Below are 10,493 nucleotides of genomic sequence, written 5' to 3'. Positions count from 1 at the left end.
ACCATGCTTGTTCCTGAACACAAACCTGAGGAAGAGGAAATTCTAGAGACATAGGAAATCTCAGAAAGAGCAGGAAATCATCTTTTAGCTGCCCTCCTTAGCTATGTCCCTGTTCCCAACCACCATCACTAAACATCTGCCTCACTCACTATTGCAGTCCCCTTAGCCATAAAATGCATAAGATGTCACAGGCAAGAAGATTGGAGGGCATTGTCAGCTCTTATCTGACAGTGTAGTTAGTTGGTACTGCTAAGCACAAAAAAGATTGACAATAATCTCCAGCACCTAACATCTCCCACAAGCCAACACCTCTCCAGACTTCTTAAAATACATGATGCAAGCTCAAATTCTACTACACCAACCCAGACTGTGAATCAGGCCACATCATGTGTGTTCAAAATTAAAGTGTCTGAGACCTTGATTCATGAGCAGGGGAATATCCCTGTCTGTCCTTGGTATCATATACTCATGTACCCTATAGGAAACTATTGAGGATGAAGTGCTCCAACACTTTATCCTGAGAGCAACATTTTGATATTCTCATAGAGCTTCCTCCTGTCATAATTTGTCCCTCAAGAGGAAATTAAGATATCTCAGCAAAAGAACTGCAGACTTGTCAATTCCTGGCTCTCTGAAAAACTAATCTTCTGAAATTGTTGACTCTGGTTCTGCCATTGAGTAATATCAAGGATCCAGATCATAAGCCCTACCTACTCTTGGAAGGACAAGCTCCCTGACCCTTGCCCAGGACTCACTGTGCCTTCCCCAGGACCATTTCTTCCTTCCTGTTTCCCAACATGACAGAAAGCCAGCCTCCTTCAGCCTAGGTCTGGTCTCTGTCTGTATTCTATTCTCCCTCTGAAATATCCTGAGCAGCATGGAAAACACGCCTGCTTCTGAACCAATAGGCAATGAAGGAATACCCCATAGGTATTTGGTATCACCACAACACTTGTGACATCACAGAAGATTCTAGGGTTCTCCTGGCTACAAGAGATTGTCCAGGGAAGTGACTACTGATGATGTCATAGGGAAGTACCAGGGCCTACCTGCTAACCAGTTTGTCCCATATTGGCCAGTTTTTGAGGAGCCCTTTCCTGCAGTCTTTCTTTTGACCCTGGAGAGAGCCCTGGACACCTTTATGTTCCAAAGCTAAGGGCTTTCCTCTGCTTCATTACAAGTCAAGCAATTTGGATGGGAAGAGTTTGTTAGTGTCTAGGAATGGGCAGTTCATCTTTGTTAGGACCTAAAGCTCTAGGATTCTTGGATGAGGGAGATTCTTTTCCATTATAAATCTACTTTGGGGTCTATTCATGTAACATACAGTCCAATTCCCCAGGTTGCCCTGTTTTCCAGAGCCACAATCATTCCCCTGAACCTTCAGTTTTATGAAAATTGGATTATTTTTTTAATTGTGCACATGCCTTGAGAGGAGACATATTTTCAATTTATACAGACATGTATTTTCATGAAATGTCTGTTTTACAATCCCATTTTTGCAAAGAATACTTCCTCATTCTTGGCAGTATTGGAACTTAAGAACAAGGGAAGATCAAATTGCAAAGTTTATGTCCCTTCTTCAAAAGATAAATTCTTAAGTACTACCGCTCTCCAATACAACCAGACAAAGTAGGCATCTGTGAATAAATGTCAGTAGGGACATTGGATGGCTGCTCTGTAGTCCTATTAGCTCTCCCTTCTCAAGTATCTACCTGTCTGAGTTCCCAGTTCTAGTCCTGAGGCTCTTGGGGGACTATGATTCTCTATTCATAAGATACTCAAGACTGAATAGGATGGATAGGGCATGGAAAGGCCTCAGGTCCAGTGAAACCTCAATCTTAATGGGTCCATAATTTCAGCAGGGACTCCATTTGCCATTGTCATCTGTGGCTTCCACCGTTGTGACCTGAGTGTGCTGAATGCATGGTAAAATGCCACCTTACCTCTCAGATTCAAGAGTAAAAGGATCATGTACATCTTTAACAATTTGTGTTGTCTTTGACTACTACCTCTAGGTATATAATATTACTACAACAAGGTTCAAAGGTAGCTGGAAATGTTTGGGAAGTTGGAAGACTAGTCTGTATATTGGCTAGTCAGATAAATAGCCTTCATAGAGAATTGGAGTACCTGGATAATGAAAAAGAAATAGTTAAGTGTTTGGCTAAATGATGATCTCTGAGCCTGGGAAGAAATGGGAGAGTCATTCCAAGCAAATATTATAGGGATGAATCCTTCCCTATATTGGGTACAATAGACCCAAGGTAAGAAGCAGGCCCCTCCCCATTCCTGAACTCTCCAGAGAGTTTTGTAGTGTTTCTATTAATAGACATTTATTTATTTACACTGGGCCACAGTTCTGAGAACTGAATGCACAATGAAGGTTCCCATCTATTCAGAAGTCATTCACTGTATATTGACAAGTTTTGACTGCGAATGTTCTGCCATTTTCTGACATGATTCCAAGGGTGTGGTAAAATTGTTGGTCCAGTACCTGGAAGAGCTTTTGAGCTACTCTTTTTGCATTTTCAGATTAGAGGATAAACCTTCTACCCACTCAGAGAGGGTATCATTAAAAACAGGCGTGTACTCATATCCTCCCCTAGCAGGCCAGATATTAGTGAAGTCAGGTTTCCACAACTGACCATAGTTTTGTCCCCTCATATGTGCCCACTTCTGAGAGAAGTATCTCTGTTTACATTTATTTTACTCTAAATCTGGCATATTGCTTAGATAAATCTGACTTGTAGGTCGAGTCTAGATATAACATTCTTTGTTCTGAGCAACTCAGAAAGTATTATGGACCCCAGTCATGTAGCCTGGTGAAGGTTATTTACCAGAGCTTCGCCAATATTTTCTGGTAGAGTGATCCTGCCCTCAGTGTCCACCACCATCCTTTGGGTTCAGCTACCCTTTGAATATTTTTACAACCCCTATTTCCCCTTGGTTATACTATGGAGTCTCAGGGGGCAGCAGGTCACAATATGTTACCAGAATGTCAGTAGACCCCAGTGTTCTTTGGCTCAAATTTTGGGCAGGCTAGTCAGTGCCCTGGTTACTTCTGACCTCAAGGGAGTCATTAAGTTCATGTCCTCAGCATTTAAATCAAGAAATTTATGGAAGAATGCAAATACTTTCTGGGAGATGCAGGAATTCCTCTTTGTTTTTTTCTTTTTTTCTTTTTTTTTTTTTTTAATTGAGTATCTTCTTCATTTATATTGCCAATGGTAAAACCTTTCCAAATTTCCTCCCCTCACAAAAGCCCACCTACCCAAAGATTCCCAACCCCTCTTCCCACCCCCTGACTCCATGTATATGCCTCTCTACTCAACACACTCCCACCTCCCCATCTCATCTGTTTCCCTTTATTGGGGCCTCTATTGAGCCTTTACCAGACCGAAGACCACTCTTCCCACTGATGCCCAACAAGGCATTCCTCTACCACATTTTTGGCTGGAACCATGTGTACCCCTTTGTTCATGGTTCAGTCCATGGGAGTCTTGGGGTATCCTGGTATCTGAAGTCATTGTTCTTCCCATGGGGCGGTAAACCCCTTCTGCTCCTTCGGAACATCCTCCAGATCCTCCGTTGGGGACCCCATACCCAGCGCAATAGTTCATTCCTAGTTTCTGTCTCTGTATTTGTAGGGCCCTGGCAGGGACCCCCCTAGAGATGGTCATGGCATGCTCCTTTTGGTACATGCTTCTTGTCGTAGTGTCAGGGTTTGGTGACTGTTTATCGGATGAATCCCCAGGTAGGGCAGTCTCTGGGGGGGCTTTAGTTCAGACTCTGCTTCACACATTGCCTCCCTTATTGCTCCTGTGAGTATTATGTTCCCTTTCTCAGAGGAACCATAGCACCCTCACTTAAGCCCTCCTTCTTCTTGAGCTTCCTGTGCTGGGTGTATTGTAAATTGTTTATTTTGAGCTTTTGGACTAGCATCTGCTTATTAGTGAGTGTGTACCATGTGCATTCTTATGTGACTGGGTTGCCTTGCTCAGGATGACACTGTCTAGTTCCATCCATTTGCCTAAGAATTTTATGAATTCGTTGTTTTTAATACCTGAATAGTACCTCATTATGTATATATACCACAGTTTCTCTATCCATTCCTATGGTTAGGGACATCTTGGTTCTTTCCAGCTTCTGGCTATTATAAATAAGACAGCTATGAACATAGTGGAGCATGTGTCCTTATTACATGTAGGAGTACCTTCTGGGTATATGTCCAGGAGTGGTATAGCTGGATCCACAGGTAGTACTAGTTCTAATTTTCTGAGGAATTGCCAACTTGTTTTCCAGAGTGGTTTTACCAGCTTGCAATGCCACCAATAATGGAGAAGTGTTCCTCTTTCCCCACATCCTCTACAGCATCTGCTGTCCCCTGAGTCCTTCATCTTCGTCATTCTGACTGGTGTAAGGTGGAATCTGAGTGTTTTGATTTGTATTTCCCTAATAACTAAGGATGCTGAACATTTCTTTAGGAGCTTTAGAGCCATTTGAGTTTCCTCAGTTAAGAATTATCTGTTTAGCTCTGTACCCCAATTTTAATAGGGTTATTTGATTCTCTAGAGACTAACTTCTTGAGTTCTTTGTATATGTTGGATATTAGCCCTCTATCAGATGTAGGGTTAGTAAACATCTTTTCCCGATTTGCTGGTTGCCGTTTTGTCCTATTGACTGTGTCCTTTGCCTTACAGAAGCTTTGCAGTTTTTTGAGGTCCCATTTGTCGATTCTTGTTCTTAGAGCATAAGCCATTCTGCCAGCAGTGATGAGCCCTCCTCTGTAGATCATAACATTCACATGTGCAGTAACTTATGCATAGGGACTTTCCTGGTATGTGATAATGGGTCAGCATACATTTGGTCTATAAGTCTTGGGTCCAAATCATTTACTTCAGTTACCATAACTGCTGAAGCCCAGTGTACCTGGTTCCATGTTTAATGAAGATGTCCCCATCCATTTAGAGCATTGCATCAGAATCTTTCTGTGGTTGTGGTGGTGTTCATTAGGTCTAGAGTGATCTCTTTCATCAGGTTTGTTTCCTCATGCTATCATTGATGAACTTCTGTGGTCATCATCTGGCAAGATGATAGCAGTATTGATGAGAGTGGGTTTTTCAAACCAGATTCCAGGATGGTTCAATGCAGGACCTGCTATTGTTTTACACATGCATTGAACATCCAGGGTTCAGGTTTTCCTTTGAGAAGAACCTCAACTGCATGAGATGATGTAAGTATCAAATGCTGACCCAGAGTTAACTTTTATGCCTCTTTCACTAGAATACTCATAGCCACCACAGCTCTTACACATGTGGACCAGCCTAGGGATAAAGGATTCAATACACTGGATAGGTCTATTACACTGTGATTCAATGGACCTAATATGTGTGGTTCCATGCCCTTTGCAGTAACTTTTGTTTCATTGATCTATAGATAACAAGGCTTGGAGGCATCTGGAAGTGATAGGGATGGATCAAAAACACCTGTCTTTAAAGTCTCTAACATGATTTGTGCAGACTCATTCCAGATTAGAGACTCAATGACCTCATATGTTGCCTGGCTTTTTGGTTAGGAGGTTTATTAGTAACTACTATTTCCAAACGGGTTATGAGACTGTTTAGATAGTTTACCTCATCTTGATTTAACTTTGGTATATGATAGTGAACTGGAGAGATGGCTTAGCAGTTCAGAGCCATCTCCCTTGACTGCTCTTCCAAAGCTCCAGAGTTCAACCCCAGCAACCTCATGGTGGCTCACAACCATCTATAAGGGGATCTGATGCCCTCTTGTGGCATGTGGGTGTATATACAGCAGAGCACTCATACATTTAAAAAATAGTTAAATAAATCAGAATCATCCATTTCATCTAGATTTTCCGGATTTGTTGAGCATAGGCTTTTCTTATGAGACAAGCTATGTTTTTTCTTGTTCTGTGAAATCTTTATTGTGAAAATTCACTTAAATATTTTGGAACTATTTTAAGTGACTTGGTAGCAATCTTTGTCTTGAATGGGAGGCCAAGGGTCCTGAATCTAGGGTATCATTGGGCAGGGATTTAGGACTACCTTGAATCCAAGTATGCCTTCCACCTGTGGAATGCCATCTTGGCCCAGCAATGAACACCAGGCTGTTCACTGCAGACTGGATGCTGTCACATCCCCCATGGTACCTCCACTGTTTACTGTGGTAGCCAGAAGACCAGAAGTGTTGTCACCTCTGGAGCAGGGCCCTTCCTCTTGGTCAGGGTGAATTCAAGGAGGGGCTTTTTGGCTGCAGTGTACTGGAGAAGATGTTGTAGGTCTCTTCTAAGGTCAGGATATCTGACTGGTCAGCACTATTGGCAAGATCCTCTATGGTCATAGTTGGAATTTGAACCAGGTAGAGTCTCTTTCCAAAACATGCCTCTTGTGAGGAGTGACTTGGAGGCCCTGTCTCTTACATTCAGCCTCAGCGCAGTTCAAGTCAGCCTCCAAGACCACAGACTCCTTGTTATTGAGGGCATCCCTGGTCACAATGATCTCCAGTGTCTGACTGTCAATTTCACCAAAGCATTCAGACCTCAGGGCCATTTCAGCCTGTGCATCAATGACTTCCCAGGATTGCTAGGTCAGTTCAGGATCCTCAAATCGTCTGCTCTGGGACAGCAGGACACAAGTATTCTTGGCTTCCTGATTTATTTCCAGAAAGTTGATGCAGACCTTGGATAGGGGAGTCACAATGGACTTCTTACCAGCATACAAATTGGCAAGTACTGTGTCTGCCTCTAGATCAATGTCATTGCTGTACATTTGTTTTAGCAAAACCAAGAAAGCAGCAGGCTCCACACCATGATTATTGAATTCTGACTTGACTTCTGCAAGATCCCATAGAACAAGTCATAGAAGACTGAACTGCAGACAGCCAAGAAATACTCTAGTGCAGCATAGGATGGAAGGACTGCCAATCGGGACTCTCAGTGTTGTGGTCTGACAAGGGCAGCAGCAGGGCGGGTGTCAGGCCAGGCTGGTAGCAGAGACCTTCCTGCTCTCAGCCATGCTGGTCACATTGCTGTTGGAGATGTGGGTAGCAGTAGCTGTGGAGACACTGGCAGGCAGGTACAGGCAGTTCTACAGTCATCTTGCCTCCTGCAGAGGCCAGCTCCTCACTGGTCTGTGTTGTGCCCTGTGCATTCCCACCAAGATGGGCCTGGAAAAGGACTCTGTGAGCACCAGCAGGGAGGTTAGGAACTGTGTCCCAGTCCATGCAGGCAGGACACCAGCAGCAGCATGGAGCCAGGCCAGCTCTGCTGCAGGGGACGCCCTCCCACTGGCACCAACCTCTGCACCCCACCAGAAAGCCCACAGCCTGGCAACAGGCGGCTCAGTTCAGCCCATCCAGCTAAGCTTTTATTTTCCTCAGTTTCTGCAGTTATGTCTCCCTTCTGATTGTGTTAATTTGAGAACTGTCACTGTGTCCTTTAGTTACTTTGGCTAAGGGTTTTTCTATCTTATTGATTTTTTTTTTCTGAAAGAACCATGCTTTTTTTATTTGTTGTTGTTTGTGTATTTTTCCTTGGTATCTTCCTTTTTGTTTCATTTTAGTTGATTTAAGCCCTAAGTTTGTGTATTTCCTGCCATCTACTCCTCTTAAATGTTTTTGCTTCATTTCATTCTACAAATTTCAGGTGTGCAGTTAAGATGATTCCAATTTTTTTTCCTAATCACCACCTTAAGATTTTTTATTTAATTGGATATTTTATTTATATACATTTCAAATATTAACACCTTTCCAGATTTCCCCTCTGCAGATCCCCTATTCCAGTCCCTTACCCTGCTTCTATGACAGTGCTCCCTCACCAACCACTCCACTCCAGGCTCGCTGCCCTAGTATTCCTCTACACTGGGGCATTAAACCTTCACAGGACGAAGGTCCTCCCCTCCCATTGATGCCAGATAAACTCCTTTCAGCTCCTTCTGTCCTTCCTCTAAGTCCTCCATTGGGGTTCCAGTGGGTTGGCTGCGAGCATAGGTATTTGAATTTGTCAGGATCTAGCAGAGCATCTTAGGAGATAGCTATATCACTCTACTGTCAGCAAGCATTTCTTGGCATCCACGATAGTTTCTGGGTTTGGTGTCTGCATGTGGGATATATACCCAGGTAGGGCAGTCTCTGGATGGCCTTTCCTTCAATCTCTGCTCCATTTTTTGTTCCTGCATTTTCTTTTTAGACAGGAGAAATTCTGGGTTACAATTTTGGAGATGGGTTGGTGGCCCTTTCCCTCAACTTGGAGGCCATGCCTAACCTCTGGATATGGTCCCCACAGGTTCTCCCTCCCCTTTTGGGGGTATGTCAGCTAATGTCATCCCTCTGGGGCACTAGGATGCTATTGCTTTCCTGGCATCTGGAACTTTTTGGTTGCTACCCCAGTTCCCCAAGGCACTCAGTACTGAGAATTTTCCTGTTAACACTACTTTTCTTGGGTCCAAAAAGTTTGTGTATGATGCTTATCTTCAGTGAATTACAGAAAGTCTTTAATTTCTTGCTTTACTTCTTCACTGACCAAGTTATCATTGAGTAGATAGTTTTTCTGTTTCCATGAGCATGTGGGTTTTATGTTGTACCTGTTATTTTGAAGACCAGTCTTAGACCCTCGTGATATGTTAGAATGTCTGTAATTCTTGGAATCTTCTTTTATCTGTTAAGGCTGGTTTTGCTTCTGATTATATAGTCAGTTTTGGATAATGTTCCATGGAATGCTGACAAGAAGTTATCTTTTGGGGGTAGGTTGGAGGTGAAATGTTCTGTAGATATCTGCTAAATCCATTTGGTTCATAACTTCTCTTAGTTATACTGGGTCTCTGTTTAGTTGCTGTGTCAATGACTTGTTGACTGGTAAGTGTAGGATGTTGAAGTATCCCATTATTATGTGAGAATCAATGTGTGTTTTGAGCTTTACCAAAGTTTCTTTTATAAATTTGGATGCAGTTGCACATGAGGCAGAGGAGTTGCGAATTGCGGCTTCCTCTTGGTAGATTTTTACTTTGATGATATGAAACGTCCTTTCCCATTTCTTTTGATAACTTTTGGTAGAAAGTCTACTGTCTTAGGCATGACAATAACTCCTCCAACTTGGTTCTTGGGATCATGTGCTTCGAAAACTGTTTTGTAGCACTTTACTCTGAAGTAGTAGCTTTCTTTACCACTAAGGTGTGTCTCTGGTCTGCAGTAAAATGCTGGATACTGTTTATGGTTCCAGTTTCTTAGCCTATGTATTTTTATTGGGTAATTGAATCCATTGATGTTGAAAGATATTAAAGACAGATGATTGTTAGTTCCAGTTATTTTCCTTTTCGTGGTGGTGTTGTGAGAGATTCCCTTCTTTCATGATTCTTGTGAGATGATTCTTTTCTTGTGTTTTATTGGATATAATTACACTCCTCAGTTGGAATTTTGCTCCTAGTATCCACTGTAGTGCTGGATTTGTAGAACGAAATTGTAAAGTTTGGTTTTCTGGAAGAATATCTTAGTTTCTCCATCTAGGATGATAGGAGTTGTGCTTCATATAGTAGCCAGGGCTGCCATTTGTCTTCTCTTAGGCTGTGCATGATGTTTGTCTGGGATCTTCTGGATTTTATCATCTATGGTGAGAATGCTGGTGTGATTCTCATAGGTCTGCATTTGTAAGTTACTTGACCTTTTCCCCTTACAGTTTGCAGTATTTTCTTTTTATCTTCTGTAAATGTACTATTTTGATGATTATGTGACAGGATGATTTTCTGTATCAGTCCAATCGATTTTATGTGTTGTAGCCTTCCTGGACATTTATGGCTGTCTCTGTTTTTAGGTTAATGATGTTTTCTTCTATCATTTTCTTGAAGATGCTTTCTGGGCCTTTGAACTGGTAACAATCACCCTCTTCTATTTCTACTACTCTTAGGTTTGAAATTTTCCCTATGTCCTGAATCTTCTGGATATTATGGATTAGGAGCTTTTTATACTTTGTATTTACTTTAGCTGACTTTTCAATATCATCTATGGTATCTACTATGCTCAAGATTCTCATTTCTGTCTTTCATATGCTGTTGCTGATGCTTGCATCTGTAGCTCCTGATCTCGTTTTTACATTGGATCCATTGTATCCAACAGGGATACATCCATTTGTGATTTTTTAATGTTATTTTTCTTTTTTATTGGTTATCTTAATTATTTACATTTCAAATGTTATCCACCTTCCCAATTTCCCCTCACTATCCCAACCACACTTACCCTGCCACTATGAGGGTGGTGTATTTTTGAAGGCTTTTTCAAGATGTAATGGGATGATCAAATGATACTTTTTTAGTTTGTTTATATAATGGATTATGTTGATGGATGTCCACATATTAAATTATTCTTGCATCCCTGGGATGATACCTATTGCATCATAGTGAATGATCGTTTTGATGCATTATTAGGTTTTGTTTCTGAGAATTTTATTGGGTATATTTGCATCAGCATTTTTTATTGTTTGT

At 41.9% G+C, this 10,493-nt stretch overlaps 1 pseudogene; it reads right to left on the bottom strand.

The window, feature by feature from the left end:
- Nucleotides 1-5,976: 5,976 nt before the first annotated feature.
- Nucleotides 5,977-7,245, bottom strand: LOC127691096 (BTB/POZ domain-containing protein 6-like; annotated as a pseudogene).
- Nucleotides 7,246-10,493: the final 3,248 nt, after the last annotated feature.

This window comes from Apodemus sylvaticus, chromosome 8, assembly GCF_947179515.1.
Source record: "Apodemus sylvaticus chromosome 8, mApoSyl1.1, whole genome shotgun sequence".
In the NCBI taxonomy this organism is placed as follows: Eukaryota; Metazoa; Chordata; class Mammalia; order Rodentia; family Muridae; genus Apodemus; species Apodemus sylvaticus.
The sequence above is the reverse complement of the archived record's forward strand: the minus strand, read 5'-3'. Positions and strand labels throughout refer to the sequence as shown.